General features: G+C 45.4%; 1 protein-coding gene and 1 long non-coding RNA gene across 10 annotated transcripts in view; one reads left to right on the top strand and one right to left on the bottom strand.

The window, feature by feature from the left end:
- LOC126502352 (uncharacterized) overlaps positions 1 to 13,441 on the bottom strand; it is a 36,318-nt gene that overhangs the window by 13,659 nt on the left and 9,218 nt on the right. The window lies entirely within an intron of this gene.
- Positions 12,461 to 13,441, top strand: part of LOC126502348 (natural cytotoxicity triggering receptor 3 ligand 1-like) — a 70,522-nt gene continuing 69,541 nt past the window's right edge. For 4 of the 9 annotated variants that reach the window (XM_050143263.1, XM_050143264.1, XM_050143260.1 and 1 more), the window contains exons 1-2: positions 12,462 to 12,971; positions 13,070 to 13,224. The gene's annotated coding sequence lies outside the window, so the exon portion shown is untranslated. Of the gene's footprint in view, positions 12,972 to 13,069; positions 13,225 to 13,441 lie in introns of all 9 variants that reach the window. The other 5 variants (XM_050143266.1, XM_050143268.1, XM_050143267.1 and 2 more) reach the window with 3 other exon arrangements.

The raw sequence follows: 13,441 nt of genomic DNA, 5'->3' as shown, positions 1-13,441 counted from the left end.
AACAAAAAATTGGAAGATTTCAGCAAATCACTTAAAGAAAACCAAGAAAAAGAAATCAAATATATGAAAGAAACTACTCAGGACTTGAAAACTAAAATAGAAACAATAAAAAAGAAAACATAAGCTGAAGGAATTATAGAAACAGAAATCACGAGAAAAAGAGCAGGAACCACAAACACAAGCATGAGCAGCAGAATACAATATAGTGAATTAACAGAACATTTGAAAACTTTAGAACAAAAAGAAGCAAACTCACCTAAAAGAACTACGTGACAGGAAATAATCAAATTGAGAACTGAAATCAACAAAATAGAAACAAAACAATACAAAGAATCAATGAGACAAAGAGTTGATTCTTCGAGAAAAATCAACAAAATAGACAAAACTTTATCCAAACTAACCAAAAGGCAGAGAGAATATCCAAATTAACAAAATGAGAAATGAAACGGGACATAACAACAGACATGGAGGAAATACAGAGAATCATCAGGCCATATTTTGAAAACCTGTACTCCACAAAATTGGAAAACTTAAAAGAAATGGACAACTTTTTGGATAAATATCACTTATCAAAATTAAATCAAGACCAGATAAGCAAATTAAACATACCTATAACTGTTGAAGAAAAAGAAACAGTCATCAAAAGTCTCCCAACTAAAAAAAGCCCCGGATCAGATGGTTTCAGCTCAGAATTCTACAAAACTTTCAAAGAATAACTAATACCAAAAGTCCTCAAATTATTCCACACAATAGAAACAGAAAGAACATTGCCAAACTCTTTTTATGAGGCTACAATTACCCTGATACCCAAACCACAGAAAGGCAATACTAAGAAAGAGAATTACAGACCAATCTCACTCATGAACATGATGCAATAATACTAAATAAAATACTAGCAAATCGAATCCAAGAACACATCAGAACCACCATCCACCATAATCAAGTTGGCTTCATCCCAGAGATGCAGGAATAGTTCAACATACAAAAATCTGTCAGCGTAATCCACCATATAAACAGGCTGAAAAATCAAAACCACATGATCATCTCATTTGATGCCAAAAAAGCTTTTGACAAAATATAACATCCCTTCATGATAAAAGTCTTGGAGAGAGCAGGGATACAAGGAACATACCTAAACATAATTAATTAATATACAACAAGCCAACAGCCAACATCAAACTAAATGGAGAGAAACTCAGAGATTCCACTGAAATTAGGAACAAGACAAGGTTGTCCACTCTCTCCATATCTATTCAATATAGTTCTTGAGGTCCTAGTTAGAACAATAAGATATCAAAAGGAGATCAAGGGAATAAAAATTGGAAAAGAAGTGAAACTCTCCCTGTTTGCTGATGATATGATAGTTTACATAACCAATCCCAAAAATTCTACCAAGGAACTTCTACAACTCATAAACACTTTCAGCAATGTAGCAGGATACAAGATTAACTCAAAAAAATCAGTAGCCCTCCTGTACACAGATGATAAAAGGGCTTGAGAAGAAATCAGAGAATCAACATCCATCACAATAGCCACAAATAGCATAAAATATCTGAGTAACTCTAACCAAACAAGTGGAAAACTTGTATGACAAGAACTTTAAATCTTTGAAGAAAGAAATTGAAGAAGACACCACAAAGTGGAAAGATATCCCATGCTCTTGGGTAGGCAGAATTAACATAGTAAAAGTGGCAATCTTACTAAAAGCAATCAACAGATTCAATGCAATGACCAGCAAAATCCCAGCAAAATTCTTCAAAGACCTCGAAAGCATAGCATTCAACTTCATATGGAAAAGCAAAAAACCAGGATAGCCAAAACAATCCTGTACAATAAAAGAACTTCTGGAGGCATCACAATCCCTGACTTCAAACTCTTCTACAGAGCTACAGTACTGAAAACAGCATGGTATTGGCATAAGAACAGACAGGAGGACCAATGGAACAGAATAGAAGACCAGGATATCAATCCACACCTGATCTTTGACAAGGAAGCAAAAAATATCAAATGGAAAAAAGAAAACATATTTAACAAGTGGTGCTGGCATAACTGGATATCAACATGTAGAAGAATGAAAATAGACCCATATCTATCACCATGCACAAAACTCAAGTCCAAATGGATCAAAGACCTCAACATAAAGTCAGCCACACTGAACCTCATAGAAGAGAAAGTGGGAAGTACACTTCCTAAATATAACCCCAGCAGCATAGATACTGTAACAATTAATAAATGGGACCTCCTGAAACTGAAAAGCTTCTGTAAAGCAAAGGTGAAAACAAAAAGGCTTTTTTTGATCACCTAAACCTAATCTGGGCCTTTGACTTTGTCAGTCTTTTTCTAATGAAGGCATGGGACACTCAGAGTCACTGGTCCTTTTCCCAGAGCTACAGTTCGTACTAATAATGGTTGTTTCAGCATAGAGTGCTCAGCCCTTGTGTCCACAGTCAAATGTTTTAGACACAGCGAGGGGGAACCCCTCCCCTTATTCTCGTAAACCCAGCCTGGGTGTACAGTGTAAGCAAAGAGGGTGTCAGGCTGCTGTGCTCCAGCATGGTCACTGTGGCCGCTGTATAGGCCTCTCCGGTGGGCAGTAGCAGGCTGTGCTCGGTGCAGTTCTTCACCCCTCTTCTTCTCAGCAGCTGCTTTAGGAAGAGTCTCTTTCAGCAGCGGCAAGGCCTCTCCTCCTCACTGTTTGTCTTCTTTCGTCACTGGGCCCAGGCAGTGGCCGCACAAGTTTGCATTCGGCCAGGTCAGGGGCTGCTCGGTCTGAGGCACGCAGTCTCTGCAGCTGCTGTCTTCTGTTGCCTCCTTATCTGTCTGATTCTTTTTCTCCTACCACTGTGGCCAAAAATCTTTACAAATTTCTTTCTTGCTTACGATCCCTGCGGTCCTCTTTCTTTTGCTTCCTGCTTTCCTCTCTTTCTTTCACTTTCTCTACCTCCTGCTTCTGAAACACTTACTCAGTCCCTCCATTTAAATCTAACCACTGTAACTTTCTCCTTATCTCTGATGCTGACTGCTCTATGAAGGCCATAGCTCCTGCTGCCTCCCAATCAGAGGTTGGGTCAAAGGGAGTAAAACGCCTGTAAATCTTAAGAAACACAACTGTTGGTTTAACTGGCCCCTGAAGAACCTCTCTTACCTTGGCCAAATGAGTGGGATGCCTTACAACCAACCCTCTAAGATAGAGAGACCAGCGGCCTTTGACTGTCAGCCACCCCCTACCTGCTGCCGTATTGAGATTCCAAGTGGGCTGGTGGGTAGTCAGAACAGATAGTATGAGTCCAGTTATAGCCTGAGGGTCTGAGAAAAAGGGGAATGTTTGGGAGGTCCCTCCCCTTGTACTCCTTCCTCCACACCCATTCCTGAGAAGCCTGCTGGTCGGCCCCTAGCCCTGAAAACTTCAGCACTCATTGTCTATGTGGGGACAGGGGAGGGAGAAGTCTGCCATGCCAGAGGAGCTTGGCTGGGTATCAGGAAGAACCAGAGGTGCCTGGATTCTGGGCTTTGTTTGTTTCTGTACAGGAAGGAGAAGACAAAAGGCTTGGAGGAGGCTGCCCTTGCTGCCATCTCTGCTTCCTGAATCAGAGGAGCTGATGATGGCCTTGTGGCTGTTACCAGGGTTCTGAGTTCCTACAGGTGTGACACAAATGGCTTGACCCATGGTGGGGGGGGGCTGTGGATAAGCTCTCCCAGGTAACAATGTGGGGAACCTGGTCTGGGTGGCCATGAGGGCTGGTTTGGAAGATTTTTTTCCTTGACCTGTAAGATAGTCCTGTCCTGTGGCCAGCCCACCTCAAAAGTGGGCCATTCTGAGGAACAGAATGTCTGCCTGTGTTTCTTTCGGATTTCCACAGATTGATTATGAGCTCGATCTTTAACCTCCTTCCCATGATCTAAAGTCAGGGTCAAAGGGGTAGTTAATTGTTGTCCCATTTTATCAAAGAAAAACTGATACACAAGAACAAAAATACAAAGAGACAGACACAAACTCAAATCTAGAAGCTGGTGCTTTTACCACCACTCTGGTGCAGAACTGAAAACACACAAGAACAAAAAGACAGACATAGACTCAAAATCAGAAGCCACACAGAAGCAGATCTGAAAATACATATGGAGGATCACGCCTCCCCAGGGGACTAGGGCGAGCGACCTGGTCACCCCTCCCTCCCACAAATGTTTGTGAAACGTCTTTTAGAGCTCAGGGACAGAGGTCTGGGACATTTCTGCCCCCTCTCTTGGTCCTGTTTCAATACAGACCCTGTGCAGGTACAATTTTCAAATTACTGATTCACACAATTACACAGAAACAGAAACACAATACACAAACAGATAGATGTAAAAATGAGCTCATTCATACCTCCAACTGGATCTAGAGTGGGTCTGGGAGGGACTCATTTTCCCGGTTAGGGAACCCTAGTGTCCAATCACCGAGGAGGAGGAGGAGGAGGAGTTGTCCCAAGAGACCATCTCTCACATCACAGCTGATGTAAAAGCATGAGGATTTTATTAATTCTGTCATTTGAAAAAAGAAAACGTGGGTGTTGTTTCTCTGTGGCCATGAGAAGTAACCAAAGAGCTCAACAAACCCATGTAGGAGCTCATGAGTTATACCTCCTTATAAAAAACAGGTCGCTCCATTTTCTTTCACGGCTGGCTCCGAACTCCAGAGGCCAGCCTCTGCCTCCCCCTCCTCTAATAAACTACCCGTGTGAATTCTGTTATATGGTGTGACGTTCCTTCCTGATGCTGCTGCCCAGACAACAATCACATCTTCCTGTGGCCATTTGCCATGAATAAACGTGGTTCAAGTTCTGTCTGAAGTCCAAGCTTCTTTTTACTAATCTCTAATTATTCAGTCACAAATAAGGCTTCACTTCCAGATTCTAGAGCCATGAACGTGCAAACAAAGCCCTCAGGCAAAAATGCCTGAATGTTAAAGGCCCCACGTGACCCATGTGTGCGTATGCATGGTTATATCCACTGTGACTCAGCTAAGCCCTTGTGTGCATGCATGAGTCCATCATCTGCGTCATCTGTGTATGATGTAGTCACACCAACCCCCTGTGCCCATGCACTAGGGAGCTTTTAAAAAGCTGCATGTGCCATCTTTCTCTCTCTCTGCACACTGATTCCTCAGGCCTTTACATGCCCCCTCTAATAAACTCCTAAGTGGGTTTGTTGCATGTTCCATGTGTAATTCTTTTAGCCACCTGTAAGGCTGCACTTCCGGGTTCTAAAGCAGGCGCACGTACCCCCTGTGTGCGCATGCGTGGGTTGCCTGCCATCTGCATCATCAGCGTCTGACCTGCTCACGCAAAGCCCTGTACACAGGTGCAAGACGTAGCATCACCAGTCATCAGCGTCTGACGTAGGCATGTCTTTCCCCTCGTGCACATGAGCTAGGAAGCCTTTAAAAGCTGTATGTGCCATTTTTACACTCTCTCTTTCCTTCCACACCGTTTCCTCGGGCCGTTGAGCACAACCCATCTTAATAAACTTCTAAGTGGGTTGGTTTGTGTCTCGTGTCCTCTTCTCATTTCTGCCGGATATTTTTATCTGGTGCCGAGACTCAAGAGATTCACCCGCCCCAGGCCCCTATCCCGGGGCCAGAATTTCCAACCCCAGGCCCCTGTCCTGGGGCTGGGACTTGCCCCGGACTCCTGGGACTGGAATCACAACCAGGGATTTTCTCAAAATCTACCCACGTATTCCATCTGCTTGAGCGTGGCCCCTCCGAACAATACTGGCTTCTAATGGTGAGTGTTCCCATTCTGGCCAGCTTAACCATTTCTTTGAACCCAAGGAATTGACCATTGAGCTCCTGGCAACCCTCTGGTATTCCTAGAGATGGGGGGACCGCTCCCAACCACTGTCAGCAAGGCCTCGGTTGTTCCCTTTGTTGGCATTCAACTTTGGCTTGCTTCCCTTAGTTAAGCTCATGTTTGGGACAGCCCGGCCAACCCACCCATGAATGAAGACCCAGGGTCCTTCAGGTCTTCATCTTTCTTTCCCCATTTCTTCTCTTTTCCTTTTTCTTCCCTCATCATAAATGCTGCTCAGAGTGACCCTAGTCCTCTCTGGTTTCTGAGTCACCCAACCAGATCCAGCTGGGCCATAACACCCCACTTGTGGTCAGAGGACGCTCATCCACAATTCCTGGGTGTTCATGCAGATTTTCACCACACCTATACGGAAAGACGTTCCTATTATAGGCCTTGAGGTGCTGCTGTTTTATGGGTTTTCATGGCCTTGACCATGGGAAGCAAGCCTTCCAAGCCTATCAATCCAGCCTCCCCACTAGGACGCCTTTTAGAGGCCCTAAAGCTTCAGGCCTTAATGCCTTACTTACAGACCTCCACACTTTTCCGTCTTTGTTCAAAAAAATGGCTCCAGTACACCTTAGAGGGAAATTTAAAATGGCCGTCTAATGGCACCTTTAACCCCAACATTCTGTGGGAGTTGTCCAACTATTGCCCACATAGGCAGATGGAAGGATATCTCCTATATCCAGGCTTTTTTCTACTTAAGCTCTAAGGCTAATCCCTCTGTCTTTGCACACTGTTCATCTGTGCACATGTTTCTAGCTATGCCATCTGCTCCTGAAGAACCCCCTACCTCTGCTCTCGACCCAGCTAATGAACCTCCACCTTTTCGACCTCGGGAAACTACCCCTGTTCCCTCAGCTTCTACCCCTGCCTCTGCAGCTCCTTCAGCTGCCTCACCACCTCCAGCCGCTTGCTCTGCAGTTCTCTCTCTCACCTCCCCACCTGCTCGGTCTCCAATAGCCCTGATAAATTCCTCTTTCTCTCTGGTGCTTGGCCGCGGCAGCCGCCCTGCGCTGGCACCCACCTTTACCCCTCCTCTCACACACAGATATGAGGAAAGGCAAAGAAAGTTTATCTCAGTCGGTAGAGCATGAGACTCTTAATCTCAGGGTCATGGGTTTGGGCCCCACATTGGGTGCCAAAATGTAGTGGCGTAAATGAACGGCAGATGGAAATTATAATAAAATATTCAGCTTTAATTAGGGAAAGACTCACAGAACCGAAGTTCCAGCAGAGAACAGAAAAGCAGAAGGGTGTTGTAATAGGAGTGGCAGGGCTGTGTCCCCAGCACCCTGGCCGCCTGCTAGCTTATGCCCCGAAATAATTACACAGACACTGTATTCTTTTAAACACTGCTTGGCCCATTATATCTAGCCTCTTCCCGGCTAACTCTCGCACCTGGACTAGCCCATTTCTAATAATCTGTGTAGCCCACAAGGTGGCTTACCAGGGAGATTCTAGCCTATGTCCATCCTGGATCGGAGCTTCATTGTTCGCGTCTGCCTCAGAGAGCAGAGCTATCGCATCTGCCTGGGAGAGGGGAGCATGGCTTCTCTGAGCTCACTTCCTCTTCCTCCCAGCATTCTGTTCTGTTTACTCCTCCCACCTATATTTTAATCTATCAGGGCAGTTTCTTTATTGCTTAACCAATGAAATCAACAGACTGATATATGACACTCCCACATCAGAAGGGAAGGTGGGGAGTATGCCCACAATCTTTATAAGTAAAAAATATACTCAGGGGACCCCATCCTACAAGCAAGGTGATTGGCTGGGTCTCCCCTACACTCAGTACTGAGGGAATTCTGGGGCCCTACCTCTCCTTCTAGTTTCCCTATTGTCAGGGTACGGGGACAGCCTTATTTTCCTCAGCAGACCCTAACACTTAATTGTGTTAAACACAAGGGGCATTTATCTCACTCATTTAGTTTTGCCAACCTGTCCAGTACCTCTCATGGGAAGGGATTTTTAAACAAAGGTAGGAGCCTCCATTTCTTTTGCTCCTCCCATTTACCTTACCCCAGCCTCACCAGCAGATCCATTCCTCCTTCTCCTAGCTCCCCAACTTTCCAACCCTAATGCATCTTTTCCTCTAACAGCCTCCCAGGTAGACCCCCAAGTCTGGGACACTCCAAACCCCTCCATTGCTAAACACCATTCCCCCATTGTTATCCAATTACAGGACCCTACTAAGTATATTACCCAGGCTCAGTACCTTCTCTCTTTCCAGAGCCTTAAGGGACTTAAGCCTATTATTTCTGACCTTTTAAGGAAAAAGCTACTTTGCTCCACCTCTTCTCCCTTTAACACCCCTATACTTGCTGTTAAAAAAATCTAATGGAACTTATTATCTGGTTCAAGACCTCTGGCTCATTAACTCTGCATGGTCCCTCTCCACCCAGTAGTCCCTAATCCTCTCACCCTTCTAGCCAATATTCCTCCAGGAACCTCCCATTTCTCAGTTCTAGACCTCAAGGATGCTTTTTTTCTCCTTTCCTCGCAGCCCTCAATCTCAAAACATCTTTGCCTTCACCTGGACTGATCCTGACACTCATTTTTCCACAAAGCTCACCTGGACTGTCCTTCCCCAGGGATTCCAGGACAGCCCACAAATGTTTGGCCAGGCTTTAGCTTCTGACCTGCTCTCACTGTTTCTCCCTAAATCTAAGCTCATACAGTATGTGGACGACATTTTACTTTGCAACCTATCATTGGAGATAAGCAAAACTGATACCTTCGCCCTTTTAAATTTTCTGTCCAAAAGGGGCTATAGAGTCTCACCTTCTGAGGCCCAACTGTCTACCACTCAGGTTGTTTATTTGGGACTAACTATAACCCCAACCCAAAAGGCTATCACTCTAGACAGAAAAAAACTAATTCAATTTCTTGCAGTTCCTTCCATCAAAGAAAAGGTTTTATCATTCCTAGGAGTGGCTGGCTTCCTGCGTTCCTGGATCCCCTCTTTTTCTCTCCTCGTCTGCCCCTTATATGAGGCAGCTCTCGGCTCTCTGCATGAGCCCCTTCCCCATCCTGTTACCAAACCCTTCCAGAGACTCCTTCAAGCCCTTAACCAGGCTCCAGCTCTTCATCTTCCAGATTTAACTCACGGCTTTTCTCTTTATGTAGCAGAGAAGGAGGGATATGCCCTTGGGGTCTTAGGACATCAACTGGGACCTTCTTTTACACCTGTAGCAAACCTGTCAAAGAAGATGGACCTCACTACTTGGGGCTGGGCACCCTGCATACGTGCCTTAGCGGCTGCTGAGCTTCTTATTCGTGAGTCAAAAAAACTAACCTTTGGGTCACTCACTACTGTCTTCTCCCACCATAATCTGTTCCACCTCTTAACTTACAAAGGCTTACAAACCCTACCCCTTTCCCGAGTTCTTTCCCTCCAGATGGCACTGGTAGAAGATGCCACACTTACTTTCCAGTGCTGCCCACCCCTTAATATCTCAAGTCTCCTCCCTCAACCTAATGTTAATGGTTCCTCATCTCACTCCTGCATAGAGATCCTAGAGGATCTACTGCCCCACTCCTCACATATACAGGAGGGCAAACTGTCTCAGGCCACTTATACCTGGTATACAGATGGCAGCTCCTTTTTATGTGATGGGACCCATAGAGCAGGCTATGGCATAGTATTCGATACTGAGATATGGAGGCATGGGCACTACCTGCCCATACCACTAATCAACAGGCTGAGTTGATAGCTCTTACCTGTGCCTTTCAGTTAGCAAAGGGACAATGTTTAAATGTTTACACAGACTCCAAATATGCCTTTCATATCCTCCTGTCCCACATGGCTATCTGGAAGGAGTGCAGGCTTCTTATAATGAAAGGAGGATCCATAACTAACTCAGGTTACATTATGGACTTGTTAAAAGCCTCCCATCTCCCCAAAGCTATAGGAATTATTCACTGTTGGTCTCATCAGACCGACAGTTCCATTATTTCCAAGGGCAAGAATTGGGCTGACTGAGCAGCTAAAACAGCAGCATTCCAAAGCCCAAACCTACCTCAGTCACCTCAGGGGATTCATACAGTACAGCCCACACTCTCACAGACACGCCCTGACACCCAACAAATTCTGTCCTACCTACATGAGCTCTTTCATCCTAATAACAAAGCTCTGCTTCATTTTGTTAAGGCTCACCTCCAACCCACCCCTGAGGACATAAAGTTCCTAAAAGCTATCACTGCCTCTTGTCAAATTTGTCAAAAGTCAGATCCCAAGACCAAATACTGTACCTTTCTTTTTCCCACCCACCATGCCAGAGGCTCCCTTCCTGACTGGCAGCTGGATTTTACTCATATGCCCACAGTCAAAAGAGTTAAATATCTCTTGGTTTTGGTGTATACAATGTCTGGGTGGGTTGAAGCATTTCCCATCACTAATAAGAGGGCCCAGACAGTCTCTGATGTTCTCTGAGAAATCATCTCCTGGTTTGGAATTCCAGCCTCTCTTCAGTCAGGTAATGGCCCTGAGTTCACTTCCCAGATTTCCCAAAACTTGTCTAAGGCTCTTAACATCCCTTGGCATTTTCATATCCCATACCACCCTCAGTCTTCAGGGAAGGTAGAATGAACTAACTGTTCCTTAAAAAATGTTCTTGTTAAAATGTCACAGGAACTTCACCTCGACTGTGTAAAACTCTTGCCTCTGGACCTCCTTAGGCTTAGGGCCCTTCCCAAAAGCCCCCTTTTCATCTTACCCTTCGAACTCATGTATGGGCAGCCAATTTTAACACCCGGCCTCTCACCTAAAACTTCTCCCTTTCCTGATCACCTGCTTACTCCCCTGCTAACTCATCTGCGCTCCCTACTGTGGGATTTTACCGACCAGTCATTACCTCAACCATATGCTAACCCATGCCCACCACTGGTTAAAATAGGAGATCAGGTATTATTTTCTCCCCCAGGCCAACGTCCCTCACCCCTTTCCCTTAAATGGCAGGGTCCCCTCAGAGTAATTCTTTTGACTCCCACAGCTGCCAAGCTCAAGGGAATTCCTCATTGAATTCACCTGTCACATCTTAAACCATTTACTCCTCCAGCTCAAGATGACCCCTCATACACAGTAACTCAGACAGGACCCTGTTCCCTTAGGTTCCAGAAGACACCAAGTTCAACCTCTCTTACTCCAGTTCAAAAAAAAAAAAAAATAAAGGTCCCATCCTTATTCAACTCTCTTGTGCCAATATACTCTCCTTTCTTCTCTTTTTCCTATATACAACTTCTCCATATACCTCCAATGTCATGCTTAAATTTCCAAATAACCACTCAGCTGTTATTACAGGAACCACCATCAAACACAGAGCCAGAGGTACAAGGACTGCCAAAAGCCCAGGTGGTAATAAACAGTAATAAATCTTTAGCCCCAAACTCCAAAAAAATCTCACAAAACAAACCTTAACATGACAGACTCGTCACTGACTACAGCAGTGTCTCCTGGATGTTGAGGTAATGCCACAATGCACTCTATTGTTATAATCATACACTGTTAATATGTCTAAAATTTATTTCTTTTCAAACATTTTTTTATAAGCTCCAGGGAGCCAATTTGACCGACCTAAACGGACCAGACTCACCTGGAATAAGTATCATTTAATTCTTTCTTTGTCATTCCTGGTCTCGGGAACCCCTAAACTCCCACTTTTAATCTTCCACCTTAAACCTCTCCCCTGTCAATCACTTGGGAACCCCCAACCCCCCCTCTATCTCCCATCTTAAACTTCCCCTCTATTAATCACTAGGATCTAAATTTTTTTTCTCTCCCAAACATAATTTTTGTCTTTCCAGAATCTTGTGAGGTTCAAGCTGTCAGATGACCCAGTTCCTCAGAGCCCAGAAATACAGTTTTAATCAGCTACCCCAGGACGTGATCAGACATCCCAAACTCCTCGACGCCCACAAAGTCAGCATGAAGCAGTTATGAGAGACCTTGCTGCGTCCCATTCCCACCCATTAAGATCCTCAACTCCCCCAAAATTTTATAATAAACAAAAGGGTGAAATGTAATTCTTTTAAGCGGACATTTTTTTTTACCGTGTTTTACTGTTTCCTTCTCACTCACGCCCAGGTATTTTCAATCTCCCTACATCAGGTGTGTAAAGTCATATCAGGCTTCTCTTATCACATCTGTCTCTCTACAGCAGGTTACAGGAGTGAACTAGTTACCCCAGGATGTGACCTGCACCCCAGTTTTCTCAGGTCCCCCAAGACTCTGACATTCACAAATCAGGAGGAAGCAGTCAAGAACTTGACACCCTCACCCCCTTAACCTGCCATGCCTAACTCCATGCATTTTTATTGTAAGAGAAAGATAGGAATGTTATAAGTCTGCTGGCCTTCTCTGTCACTTGACTACCCTGTGAAGATATCCGGCGGAAATGAGAAGAAGACACAAGACACAAACGAACCCACACAGGAGTTTATTAGGAGGGGTTGTGCTCAATGGGCCCGAGGAAACGGTGTGGAAGGAAAAAGAGAGCGTAAAAATGGCACGTCCAGTGTTTAAAGACTTCCTAGCACATGCGCAGGAGGGGAAAGACGTGCCTATGTCAGACGCTGAGGATGGGCAACGCCTACAGGGCTTTGCTGTTGCATTAGGAGCGGCAGGGCTGCGTCCCCGGCACCCGGCCGCCCGCATGGCTAGCTTATGCCCAAAATAATTACACGGAAACTGTATTCTATTAAACACTGCCTGGCCCGGCTAGTTCCAGCTTCTTATTGGCTAGCTCTTACATATTGTTCTAACCCATTTCTAATATTCTGTGTAGCCCATGAGCTGGCTTACCAGGGAGGATCTTAACCTGCGTCTGTCTGGAGTGGGAGAATCATGGCGACTCTCTGATTCAGCTTCTTTTTCCCAGCATTCTCTTCTGTTTACTCCACCTACCTAATTTTCTGTCCTATGAGGGCCGAGGCAGTTTCTTTATTATTAACCAATGAAAGCAACAGATAAGATACAAGACCCATCCCCATCACTTTGTGTGAGCAGGTCAGATGCTGATGACACAGTTGGCAGGCAACCCACACGTGCGCACACAGGGGGTACATGCTTTAGAACCCGGAATTACAGCCTGTCCCTTTAAGAGAGAAGCTCTGCCTACCCCAAATCTCCCTTTTCCTGTGGAGGTAAGTTGATCTTATGTCTCCTCACTGATGTGGTATAGTCTTCGGTTTTGTGTTGATTTCATTGGTTAAATAAAGAGACTGCCTTGGCTCTTTAATAGGATAGAAAAAGCGGTGGCGCAGGCGGGCAACGCAGGCCAGGCTGCAAGCTGCGGCCGGGACCGGAGGGGACTGGCACGGTGGCAGAGGACGCAGGCGGCAGGGACCAGTGCGCAACACCGAGAGCAGATCGCCCCACTACAATTAAATCAAAGAGGTAGGCCTTTGGTTGGCGAGGGCCCTGGCAAACGGGGAGCCGGGTCCTGTTCTGGAAAACCCTTTTGAGGGATGAGAGGGATCTTGGCCCCAGGCAGGAGCCAGGAAACAGAGCGAGGGCAATTAGTAAGAGAAGCCTCTGGCCAGCAGAGAAACCCGATCCGATTTTAAAAGACAATTAGATAGCATTGAAAGGAGGAGATGGGCAGGCGCCAAGG

This window comes from Alexandromys fortis, unplaced genomic scaffold (assembly GCF_014885135.2).
Source record: "Alexandromys fortis isolate MF-2015 unplaced genomic scaffold, M_Fortis_MF-2015_v1.1 scaffold_45, whole genome shotgun sequence".
Classification (NCBI taxonomy): domain Eukaryota; kingdom Metazoa; phylum Chordata; class Mammalia; order Rodentia; family Cricetidae; genus Alexandromys; species Alexandromys fortis.
Note: the sequence above shows the minus strand (reverse complement) of the source record. Positions and strands in the feature narration are given on the sequence as shown.